Raw genomic sequence first — 10329 nt, 5'->3', positions numbered from 1 at the left:
TACTTACTGAACTACTCTTCTACTAGTAAACTAGAGAGCATTGTCAGAAATACTCCAGTTTGCTGAAATCTTTTTTTCCCCTTGAGGTACCCACAGTGTAACATAAACACATGGAATACTGATGCTCATTATTCAGTGAAAAACCTTCAACTAGTTAAATACACACACAGATAAGCACAACAATACATATTACAACAAAGAATCCTGCCAGGAAGAATAAACCGTAATCGCATAGGTGTGCTCAGCTAGTTAGCTAGCATACTAGTAGCAGCCATAAAAACAAGGTTTCACAGGTTGTCTTGGAAACCTGTCTGAGTAAGTGATGCATCAGCGTCAGCATCAGCTAATGTTCACTGGGTCAGTAACCCTGGCCAGTGCCCAAAGTCTTCATCACAAAATGCTGACTCTGTAACGGAGACTAATACCAAAGTCCTTATTGGCAAGTCTCGCCGCTCGGCAGACATCTTGGCAACGCTTCCGGGGAGCTATTTTGGGCAAAAAAAAGATCAGGGTCTCTAAATGAATGGGGAGAGATCAGGGTCTCTAAATGAATGGGGAGAGATCCGTAGCTCCACATAGGATGTTCAAACAGACATTTAAAGTATATTATGTGAATCCGCATTTACAGTGGGGAAAATAAGTATTTGAACCCCTGCCGATTTCGCAAGTTTGGCCACTTGCAAAGAAATGTGTGATCTATAATTGTAATGGTAGGTGTATTTTAACAGTGAGAAATAGAATATCAACAAAAAAATCCAGAAAACTGCATTTTATAACATTTATGACTTAATTTGCATTTGATTCAGAAAATAAGTATTTGAACCCCTAGCAAAACATGACTTAGTACTTGGTGGAATAACCCCTCGATGCAGTGGAGTCGTCCTGTCCCCTTGGCAGAGAAACAGCCCCAAAGCATAATGTTTCCACCTCCTTGCTTGACGGTGGGGATGGTGTCATATTCATATTCCCCCTCCAAACGCGGCAAGTCGAGTTGATGCCAAAGAGCTTGATTTTGGTCTCATCTGACCACATCCTGTCTCCCAATCCTCCTTAGAATCATTCAAGTGTTCATTGGCAAACTTCAGACGGCCCTGTACATGTGCTTCCTTGAGCAGGGGGACCTTGCGAGTTCTGCAGTACTTCAAACCATTACGGTATAGTGTGTTGCCAATGGTTTTCTTGGTGACTGTGGTCCCAGCTGCCTTGAGATCATTCACAAGCTCCCCCTGTGTAGTTCCGGGGTTATTCTGCACCTTTCGGATGATCACCGATACCGCACGAGGGGATATCTTGCATGGAGCCCCAGACCTAGAGCGATGGACAGTTGTTTGGTGTTGTTTCCATTTACGAATAATCGCACCAATAGTTGCCGATGGTTTTGTAACCCATTCCAGCCTTGTGCAGGTCTACAATCTTATCTCTGACGTCCTTGGTCAACTCTTTGGTCTTGCCCATGGTGGTGAGGTTGAAGGTGTGAAGTATGATTCTTTGGACAGGTTTCTTTTATACACGTCACCAGTTGAGATCAGGTGTACCTTGTTAGGCCTAATGAGGACTAATCTGTGTGCTTCTTGGGCACATAACTGGTCATTGGGAGCCAGAATTCTTGCTGTTTGCTTGGGGGTTCAAATACTTATTTTCTGCATCAAATACAAATAAAGTCATAAATGTTATAAAATGCAGTTTTCTGGATTTGTTTGTTGATATTCTATTTCTCACTGTTAAAATACACCTACCATTACAATTATAGATCACACATTTCTTTGCAAGTGGCCAAACTTGCGAAATCGGCAGGGGTTCAAATACTTATTTTCCCCACTGTATATATACCATAAACAGTGTGAAAATGTTTTCCCCAACCGGTCAAATAAGGCTAAAAAAAAAGAATATTCTTGCTAGATTATTGTTGACTTGTTCACTGTGCATGCACCACATTTTGTGGCACAGCTATTGCTATGGTAACCGTGGAAATAAACTGAACGTTCATGAGGCGAAAGGTCAGTTTTGCCTTTTCCAACAATGTGATTGGCTGTTTATAATACAGGGCAGGGCTTCCAGTTACAAATCCACCATGTTTAGCGTTACAGATTCCCCCGTCAGTGATTTGTCTCCTCCCTTATAATGTCTCTGCTAAAACTCAAAATGAGACAAAGCCCTGTGGTGGTAGCGGTCATCTTGCCGTGCATCTGTATGAAAGGATTTTTGCTTACATTGGTGAGATTACATTGGAAGCTCAGTGGATGAATAGACCCCAGGTAGAATAACTCATTGCTTATGGCGACTCTTATAATGTATCATGTATACCAGGGCTCTTCAATAGGCGGCCCTGGGGCCGGATCCGGCCCTCGAGCTGCTTTGGACTGGCCCCCGGAGTGTGCTCCGGTAGCATCATTCAGTTCGTGATTATGGCTAATTGTACACTCTCACGTGCAGTATGTGGCGGTATGCACCGTATATGTGGCGGTATATTTTTCCCTACTCTGATATATATGGCAAGAAAACATTTGCCTGTAAGTATTTTCTTAAACAGTTGATCAGTTATTACTGAGAAACATTACTTCTTGTGGAAACTACTTGTAATGAACCGAAGTTTGTTCGAATTGTTTACTTTGATGAATATGCTAATCGCTAGCGCGGTCTCTATGGAATTTCCCCTATAAGTTAGCATTAAGCTAACATAGTTTAAACATGCAATGCTAAGTGATTGTTTTTAGAAATGTTACGAGATGAGATGACTAAGATGTATTCTGTAAGTCTGCTCAGTTTTACAGTGCTTCCTTGTTACGACCCTGTGGGTCTTAGTATGTATTCTTGCCTGTGTTTCTGTTGTGATTTATGTGTTTTACAGGCGGGTTGGCGCGCAGCTGATTGGGGGGCTGATTCAATTGGACGGTTAGAAGTCCCGGCCCTTTAAAAGCAGTCGGATTACATCACCCTTGGCCGTGCTTTGGGGATTGCTGCTTTTTGGTTGGCTGTCTCGCCACTTGGACCTCGCTGCCGCGAAACCTAGCCTCGGGCCTCGCCCGCGCCACTACCGTCGGGTGCGCTACTCACCGGAGTGAGAGGTCGGGAGAGAGCGTCAGGCTGCGGAGGCCTGTTCTCAGGGCCTGGTGTTTGCCCGATGCGTTATTTTTTGAGCGTTCGTTATATCTTTATTCACTTGTAAATAAATGCACGGTGATTCGGATTCCATTGTCTGTCCGTTTCTTATGCCGAAACTTTGTCACGTTCTAAAGCCCTAGACAGGGACGTGACAAATTGGGGGCTCGTCCGTTTTTTTGAACTCATTTCAGGGCCTAGTTTTTTTTTCGTTTTGTTCCCTGTTGGTCCTCGATCTCGTTTTGGTGTCGTCCGTTGGTTATTGATTTTTCCGTAATGTTTTTTGTTCGGAAGCACGCCTGTGGCCAAGAGACTCTGGTAAGTTAGTGTTTTGATTGTTTCTTTGATTTGGTGGTGGGTTATTGGAAGCAACTCCGGGGGGAGGTTTCGGCCTCTAACTGGTAAGCTTTTGAAGATATTTGAGGTAATTTAGTTTAGTTGGGTAGGTAATTAGGGACCAGAGTCTCGCCCAGTCTGGGTTGGTTACTTGCGTTGTGCCTTCCGAGTGTTTTTGTGAGTACTTGTAAAGTGGCAGACAAGGTGTTGAAGATCTTTGTTTTTTTTTTTTTTTTTTTCCCTCTCTTGTGCGCATCTTTTTGGCTGCGTTGTTCGGTGCCGTGGCCAGCTATTCAAGGGACTCGATTATTTTTGTGGCATTAAGTGGTGGATAATTGAGGGTCGTGGCTTATAGAATATTCCCTCTGTTAGTTACTATTTTTGCGGAGCATCCAGTTGTTGTTTTGTGGCGGGGGGGGGGAAGGAATTCAATGAAGCCAATTTGATCGATTGTTCAAGTTAAACGGTATGTTGTGAGTGGAAAAAATTGACTACTACAGGTTACTTTGAGCTCCTTCGGTCAACTTGTAACTGTTCGGTGTATTTGATAGTGTTAGTAACAGAGGTTAAGATGTCTGTGGTAGACGAATTTCTTGCGAGTCCTTCCTATGCTCTGTTAGAGCAGTGTAGCAAAGAGCAATTAATAAAGATTGCAGAGCATTACTCTATTAGTCTTACATCCGACGATAAGAGGCTGAAAGAGTCGTTGTTTAAAGCTGTTGGGTTGGGCCTGGTAGTTAAAGAGGTGCTTATTGGACCAACTTCGCCAGTCTTATCATCGGCGAGTAATATTTCGGAGCAGGAGCTTAAAATCAGAGAATACGCATTGGAGGAGTGCAAATTGCAGGTAGAAGCAGCGCGGATAAGCGCGGAGAGAGAGAAGCGAGTGGTCCAAGAGAAACAGTTGCACAATGAACTGGAGATAAAAAAATTGGAGTTTCAGCATCAGATTGATATGAAAAGATTAGAAAATGAAACGAGTGAGAATGAGCGTCAAAGGGAATTCCAACACCAGCGGGACCGCGAGGAGCGTGAATTCGCTCTAAAAAAACTTGAGATGGAATTGGCTGCCCAAGGACTCACCATCTCTCCTAACGTCGCTTCGGCTGTTCCTTCTCAGGGCTCACACCCTCCTTCCCCTGTTCACTCTCCTGCTCGTTCCTTGTCTCCTGTTGCTGAGGTAGATGCTCCGGTGGGCGAGTTAAATGGAGCGCCTTCGAGCTCAGTTCTGGTGGGATCAGCAGAGTCGTCTCTCCATGTTCCTCGGCCTGCTCCTCCTCCGAGTGATAATGTTAACTTTGCTCCAGTAGATCCAACACTGCTTGTTCCATCTGTGCTATTGCCACCAAACCGACCGTTTGATGTGAGTCGCAACACTCGGATGATTCCGCATTTTAATGAACATGAAGTAGATAGATATTTTATTCAGTTCGAGAGGGTTGCTGTTGCATTGGCATGGCCTGTTGAAATGTGGACTTTGCTCTTGCAGACTGCTCTGACTGGCAGAGCACAGTCGGTGTACTCGGCTCTCTCTTCGCAACAGAGCGCTGATTACCACACAGTTAAAACGGCAATTTTAAATGCGTATGAGTTAGTTCCGGAGGCATATAGACAGAGATTCCGTGACCTGCGTAAGTCTGATAGGCTCACGTTTGTGGAGTTCGCAGGAGAAAAGGAGAGGGCCTTTGACAGGTGGTGCACTTCTCAAAGCACACAAACTAAGGAACAGCTTCGAGAGTTGGTTTTACTGGAAGAGTTCAAACGTTGCGTTCCAGATGATGTCGCAATGTATGTGAATGATCGGAAGGTAACAACATTAGCTCAGGCTGCCGTTTGTGCCGATGAATTCGTGCTCACGCACAAGAGTACTTTCTCATCACCTCGTCGTGCCTCTGCTCAGCCGCCTCCTTCACAGCAGAGTTGGAGGAATTCCAGGTCTTATAATTCTCCACCGAGGCGTGATTCACGGGACTGTTTTTATTGTCATGAGTCGGGTCATCTTATTTCAGCATGTCCTTCCTTAAGTGAGAAAACGCGGAAAGACGCTCCAAAGCAAAGAAATCCGAAAGGTTCCGGGTTTGTCCGTCCTGTAGGTCAGTTACACGGGAAAACTGATCCCGTTTTCGATCCGTTTATTATGAAAGGAATGGTCTCGCTCACCGGGCGTGAGGAAGACAATGTGGCCGTTCAAATGTTAAGAGATACAGGATCTGCCCAGAGCTTTATTCTCGCCTCTGCGCTACCGTTCTCAGAAGACAGCTACTGTGATTCTGATGTTCTCGTGCAAGGAATCGAGATGGGGACTTTAAAAGTTCCACTGCACACTGTTTATGTTCAGAGTAAGTTAATTTCGGGATTCGTGAAAGTGGCCGTTTGTTCGCAGCTGCCGATGGACAACATCCACCTTCTCATCGGGAATGAACTGGCCCATGAGAAAGTCATTCCTCTTCCTGAGGTGGTTTCGAAAGCGTTAGAGCACACTGAGGTAGACCCCAGTCTAACTGACGTCTTCCCAGTGTGTGTGGTAACTCGAGCCCAAGCCCGAAAGTCTAAACCTACTGACTTGTCTGATACTTTTATGTCGCTTAACAATCCAGTAGTCGTGTCTTCCGAGTCCTCGGTGAAAGCGGCGCGCCGGTCGCTGTCCACGGCCGGTGGTGCTGAAAGTTCAAAATCTTTCCTGTCTCTGCCTTTTGACAGAGAGTTGCTCAAGAGTGAGCAAATAAAAGATCCTTCCTTGGCTAAATGCCGTGCTACAGCTGATGGAAAGGGAGAGATAGTGCACAAATCAGTGGCATATTATTGGGAAAGTGGTTTGTTAATGAGGAAGTGGACGCCATCACAGAGTCAAGATCTGGGTTGGAATACAGCGTATCAGGTGGTTGTCCCTGCTAAATTGAGGCTGCATGTCTTGACACTGGGGCATGATCATGACTTTGCAGGTCATTTAGGCGTCAAGAAAAGTTATCATCGCATCCTACGTTATTTCTTTTGGCCCGGCCTGAAGTCTGACGTAGTGAAACACTGCCGTTCATGTCATCGCTGCCAGATAGTAGGGAAACCAAACCAAGTGATTCCACCTGCTCCACTTCATCCAATCCCAGTAATCTATGAGCCATTTGAGCGTATCATTTTGGACTGTGTAGGGCCTTTGCCCAAGTCAAAAGCTGGACATCAGTTCCTACTAACAATCATGTGTGTTGCCACTAGGTATCCAGAGGCTATTCCGTTGCGCTCACTGAAAGCGAAGCCCATCGTGAAAGTGCTCATTCGTTTTTTTTCGACATTCGGATTACCAAAAGTTGTCCAAACTGATCAGGGATCCAACTTTCTGTCTTGCTTGTTCAAGCAGGTGCTACAGCAGTTGTCCATCGAGCATGTGATCTCCAGTGCATACCATCCAGAGTCTCAAGGGGCTCTGGAGCGGTTCCATCAAACACTGAAGTCGATGTTTCGCACATACTGTCACAGCTCTGCCAGAGAGTGGGATGAGGGTCTCCCACTGCTGCTATTCGCGGTGCGTGAAACGACTCAGGAGTCACTGGGTTTCAGTCCTGCTGACCTGATCTTTGGCCACACTGTTAGAGGTCCGTTGAAACTGCTGCGTGAGAAGTTGGGGTGTGAGACCACTACTCACCCGCAGAAGAACATTCTTGACTATGTCAGTTCGTTCCGGGAGCGCCTGCACCATGCTTGTGCATGTGCTCAAAAAGCTTTGTCTTCGGCCCAGTCAAAGATGAAGACTCGGTTTGATCGCAAATCTGTTCCTCGGTCCTTCCAGGCTGGCGACAAAGTCTTGGTGTTGTTGCCTGTGATGGGTTCCGCGTTACAGGCAAAGTTTTCAGGGCCCTATGACGTAGAGTCCAAACTCAGTGAGACAAATTACATCATTCGTACGCCTGAAAGGAGGCGTAAGACTCGTTTGTGCCACATCAACATGTTGAAGCGTTATGTCTCTAGACAGTCTGAGACGGAGGCGGGAGAGCGTCCTGTACCTGTTGCTTTTGTTACTCCTGCTGTCTTGCGCTATTCTCCGGAGGAGGATGGCCTGACTTTTCGTGATGTTCCGGTGTCTTCCCCACGTCTTCAGAACTCAGAAAATTTGAAGATCTTGGGTACTTTTCTCTCTCATTTGTCAGATTCTCGTGCTGGGGACGTCCAGAAGCTGATAGAGTCTTTTCCGGTGTTATTTTCTGATGTTCCCTCTCGTACTCATGTCCTCAGTCACGACATTGATGTGGGTGATCATCTCCCCATCAAGCAACACGCTTATCGGGTAAATCCGACCAAGAGAGAGGTTATGAGGTCTGAAGTTCAGTATCTCGTCGATCACGGGTTAGCGGGTCCCAGCTCTAGCTCATGGAGCTCTCCGTGTATCTTAGTTCCGAAACCCGACTCGACTTTTCGTTTCTGTACGGATTACAGAAAAGTGAATGCAGTGACTAAGCCTGACTCGTTTCCACTCCCACGCATGGAGGATTGCGTGGATAGAGTAGGTTCAGCACATGTTGTCACTAAGCTTGACTTGCTAAAGGGGTATTGGCAAGTCCCCTTGACACCTCGTGCTGCCGAAATCTCTGCATTCGTGACCCCCGAATGTTTCATGCAATATTCCGTTATGGCGTTTGGACTTCGCAATGCTCCGGCCAGTTTCCAACGCCTGATGAATAAAGTTTTAGCTGGCATACAGAATTGTGAGGTGTACCTAGATGACATCGTTTTACACTCGTCCTCTTGGTCCAGTCACCTCGAGCTTATCCACACTGTGTTCCATCGGCTCGGTGATGCCTCGCTGACCTTGAACTTGGCCAAGTGTGAGTTTGGAAAAGGCACCGTAACTTACTTAGGCAAACAAGTTGGCCAAGGGCAGGTCCGCCCTGTTGAGGCTAAGATTCAGGCCATTGTAGAGTTCCCGACTCCCAAGACCAAGCGCGAGGTGCGGCGGTTTCTGGGGATGGCCGGCTACTATCGTAGTTTTTGTCGAAATTTCTCTGACGTTGTGTTGCCCCTTACGAATCTACTTCGTAACACCACCAATTTTGTATGGTCTGTTGAATGTGAGGCTGCCTTTCGAAACGCTAAGGCGTTGCTCTGCAGTTCTCCGGTGCTTGCGGCTCCGAACTTCGATCAGACTTTTACACTTGAGGTTGATGCTAGTGCAATGGGAGCTGGTGCCGTTCTCCTTCAAGAGGGATCCGATGGACTTGATCACCCCATCTGCTACTTTTCTAAAAAGTTCTTAAAACACCAGCTGAACTATAGTACCATTGAGAAGGAGACACTAGCCATGTTGTTTGCTCTGCAACATTTTGAAGTTTATATTGGATCTACGGCCATGCCTGTTGTTGTGCATACAGACCATAACCCTTTAATCTTCCTTTCCAGGATGAAAAACACCAACCAGCGCATCATGCGCTGGTCACTCTACCTACAGGGCTTTAACCTGGATATAAGGTATAAGAAGGGTTGTGAGAACATTCTTGCGGACACCTTGTCTCGCTGCTATCAAAGTGATGTCGTTTAGTCAATATGTGACGTTGATTCTTGGTGGTGGGGGTGTTACGACCCTGTGGGTCTTAGTATGTATTCTTGCCTGTGTTTCTGTTGTGATTTATGTGTTTTACAGGCGGGTTGGCGCGCAGCTGATTGGGGGGCTGATTCAATTGGACGGTTAGAAGTCCCGGCCCTTTAAAAGCAGGCGGATTACATCACCCTGAGCCGTGCTTTGGGGATTGCTGCTTTTTGGTTGGCTGTCTCGCCACTTGGACCTCGCTGCCGCGAAACCTAGCCTCGGGCCTCGCCCGCGCCACAACCGTCGGGTGCGCTACTCACCGGAGTGAGAGGTCGGGAGAGAGCGTCAGGCTGCGGAGGCAAATAACTTCAAGCTTCAGACTTTCTCTTGGGGAAACTGTTCTCTATCTGCCGAGCCAATGTAGCAGGCTAGAGTGACCATGCCACACACACAGAAGCGGGGGCAGAATAGTAAAACAAACAATTGGTGCACTTGGAAGTTGTTTGCCAGTTAAATGAATGAAATTCTAAACAACTGATACACCTGAACTGAGTGATGAAATTTGAAACCCATTTCCTTGATAGAATACCAAGGACTTTTAAGTTGTTACAATTCTATTCAGTTCCATGCAATGCACTTTGTTGGTGGAGATACATTTGATTCTGCCTGTTACTCAAATCAGTTTAATATTACATTTTGAGGATAATGACCAGTAAAGTTGTGTTGGTACAGCTATGTATAATGAAGTGCATGTTTTTGTTAGTTAATTGCATTTCTCCAATTGTCTGTTAATATGGCTTAGTTATTGCTCACCTGGTTTGATTTTTGAATCCTTGGGCCTATGCGCCCTCTTGGGCATATGTTGTTAAGCACTTACCAAATATAACATATTCACTCCTTCAGTAGGTTGTTGTAATTTCTTTATTTGTTACCGTGATTACTCATATCCTCCGGCCCCTGACTTTGCTTCAGTTTAAAGAACCGGCCTCAGCTCCAAACTAATTGAAGAGCCCTGATGTATACCGTACCACCACATAAACCAAAAGAACCCTGTAGACAGAAATGAGAGGCCAGATATGGGATTATTGTAGACTGTGCTTTATTATTGGGCTAAGCGGAGACGCATCATTCAGTAAAATTACAAAAAGAGTCCAAGGACCACAGAAATGCACTGATTGGAGAAACGGCAGGAGCAGCAAAGCGCTCTGACCAATCAAAGTCCTGTACCAATTATGATTAACCAATCTCACGCCAAGCCTCACCATGATTGACAGGCTGGCACTCCACACACAACACTCTGCCCTCCTCCACTGTGCTGAGAGAAAAAAGATTGTTTCTGTGTAAATTTGTTTTAGTTGCTCATCAACCTACATGTATTTATG

The sequence above is a fragment of the Clupea harengus genome, unplaced genomic scaffold (genome assembly GCF_900700415.2).
Source record: "Clupea harengus unplaced genomic scaffold, Ch_v2.0.2, whole genome shotgun sequence".
NCBI lineage: Eukaryota > Metazoa > Chordata > Actinopteri > Clupeiformes > Clupeidae > Clupea > Clupea harengus.
Note: the sequence above shows the minus strand (reverse complement) of the source record.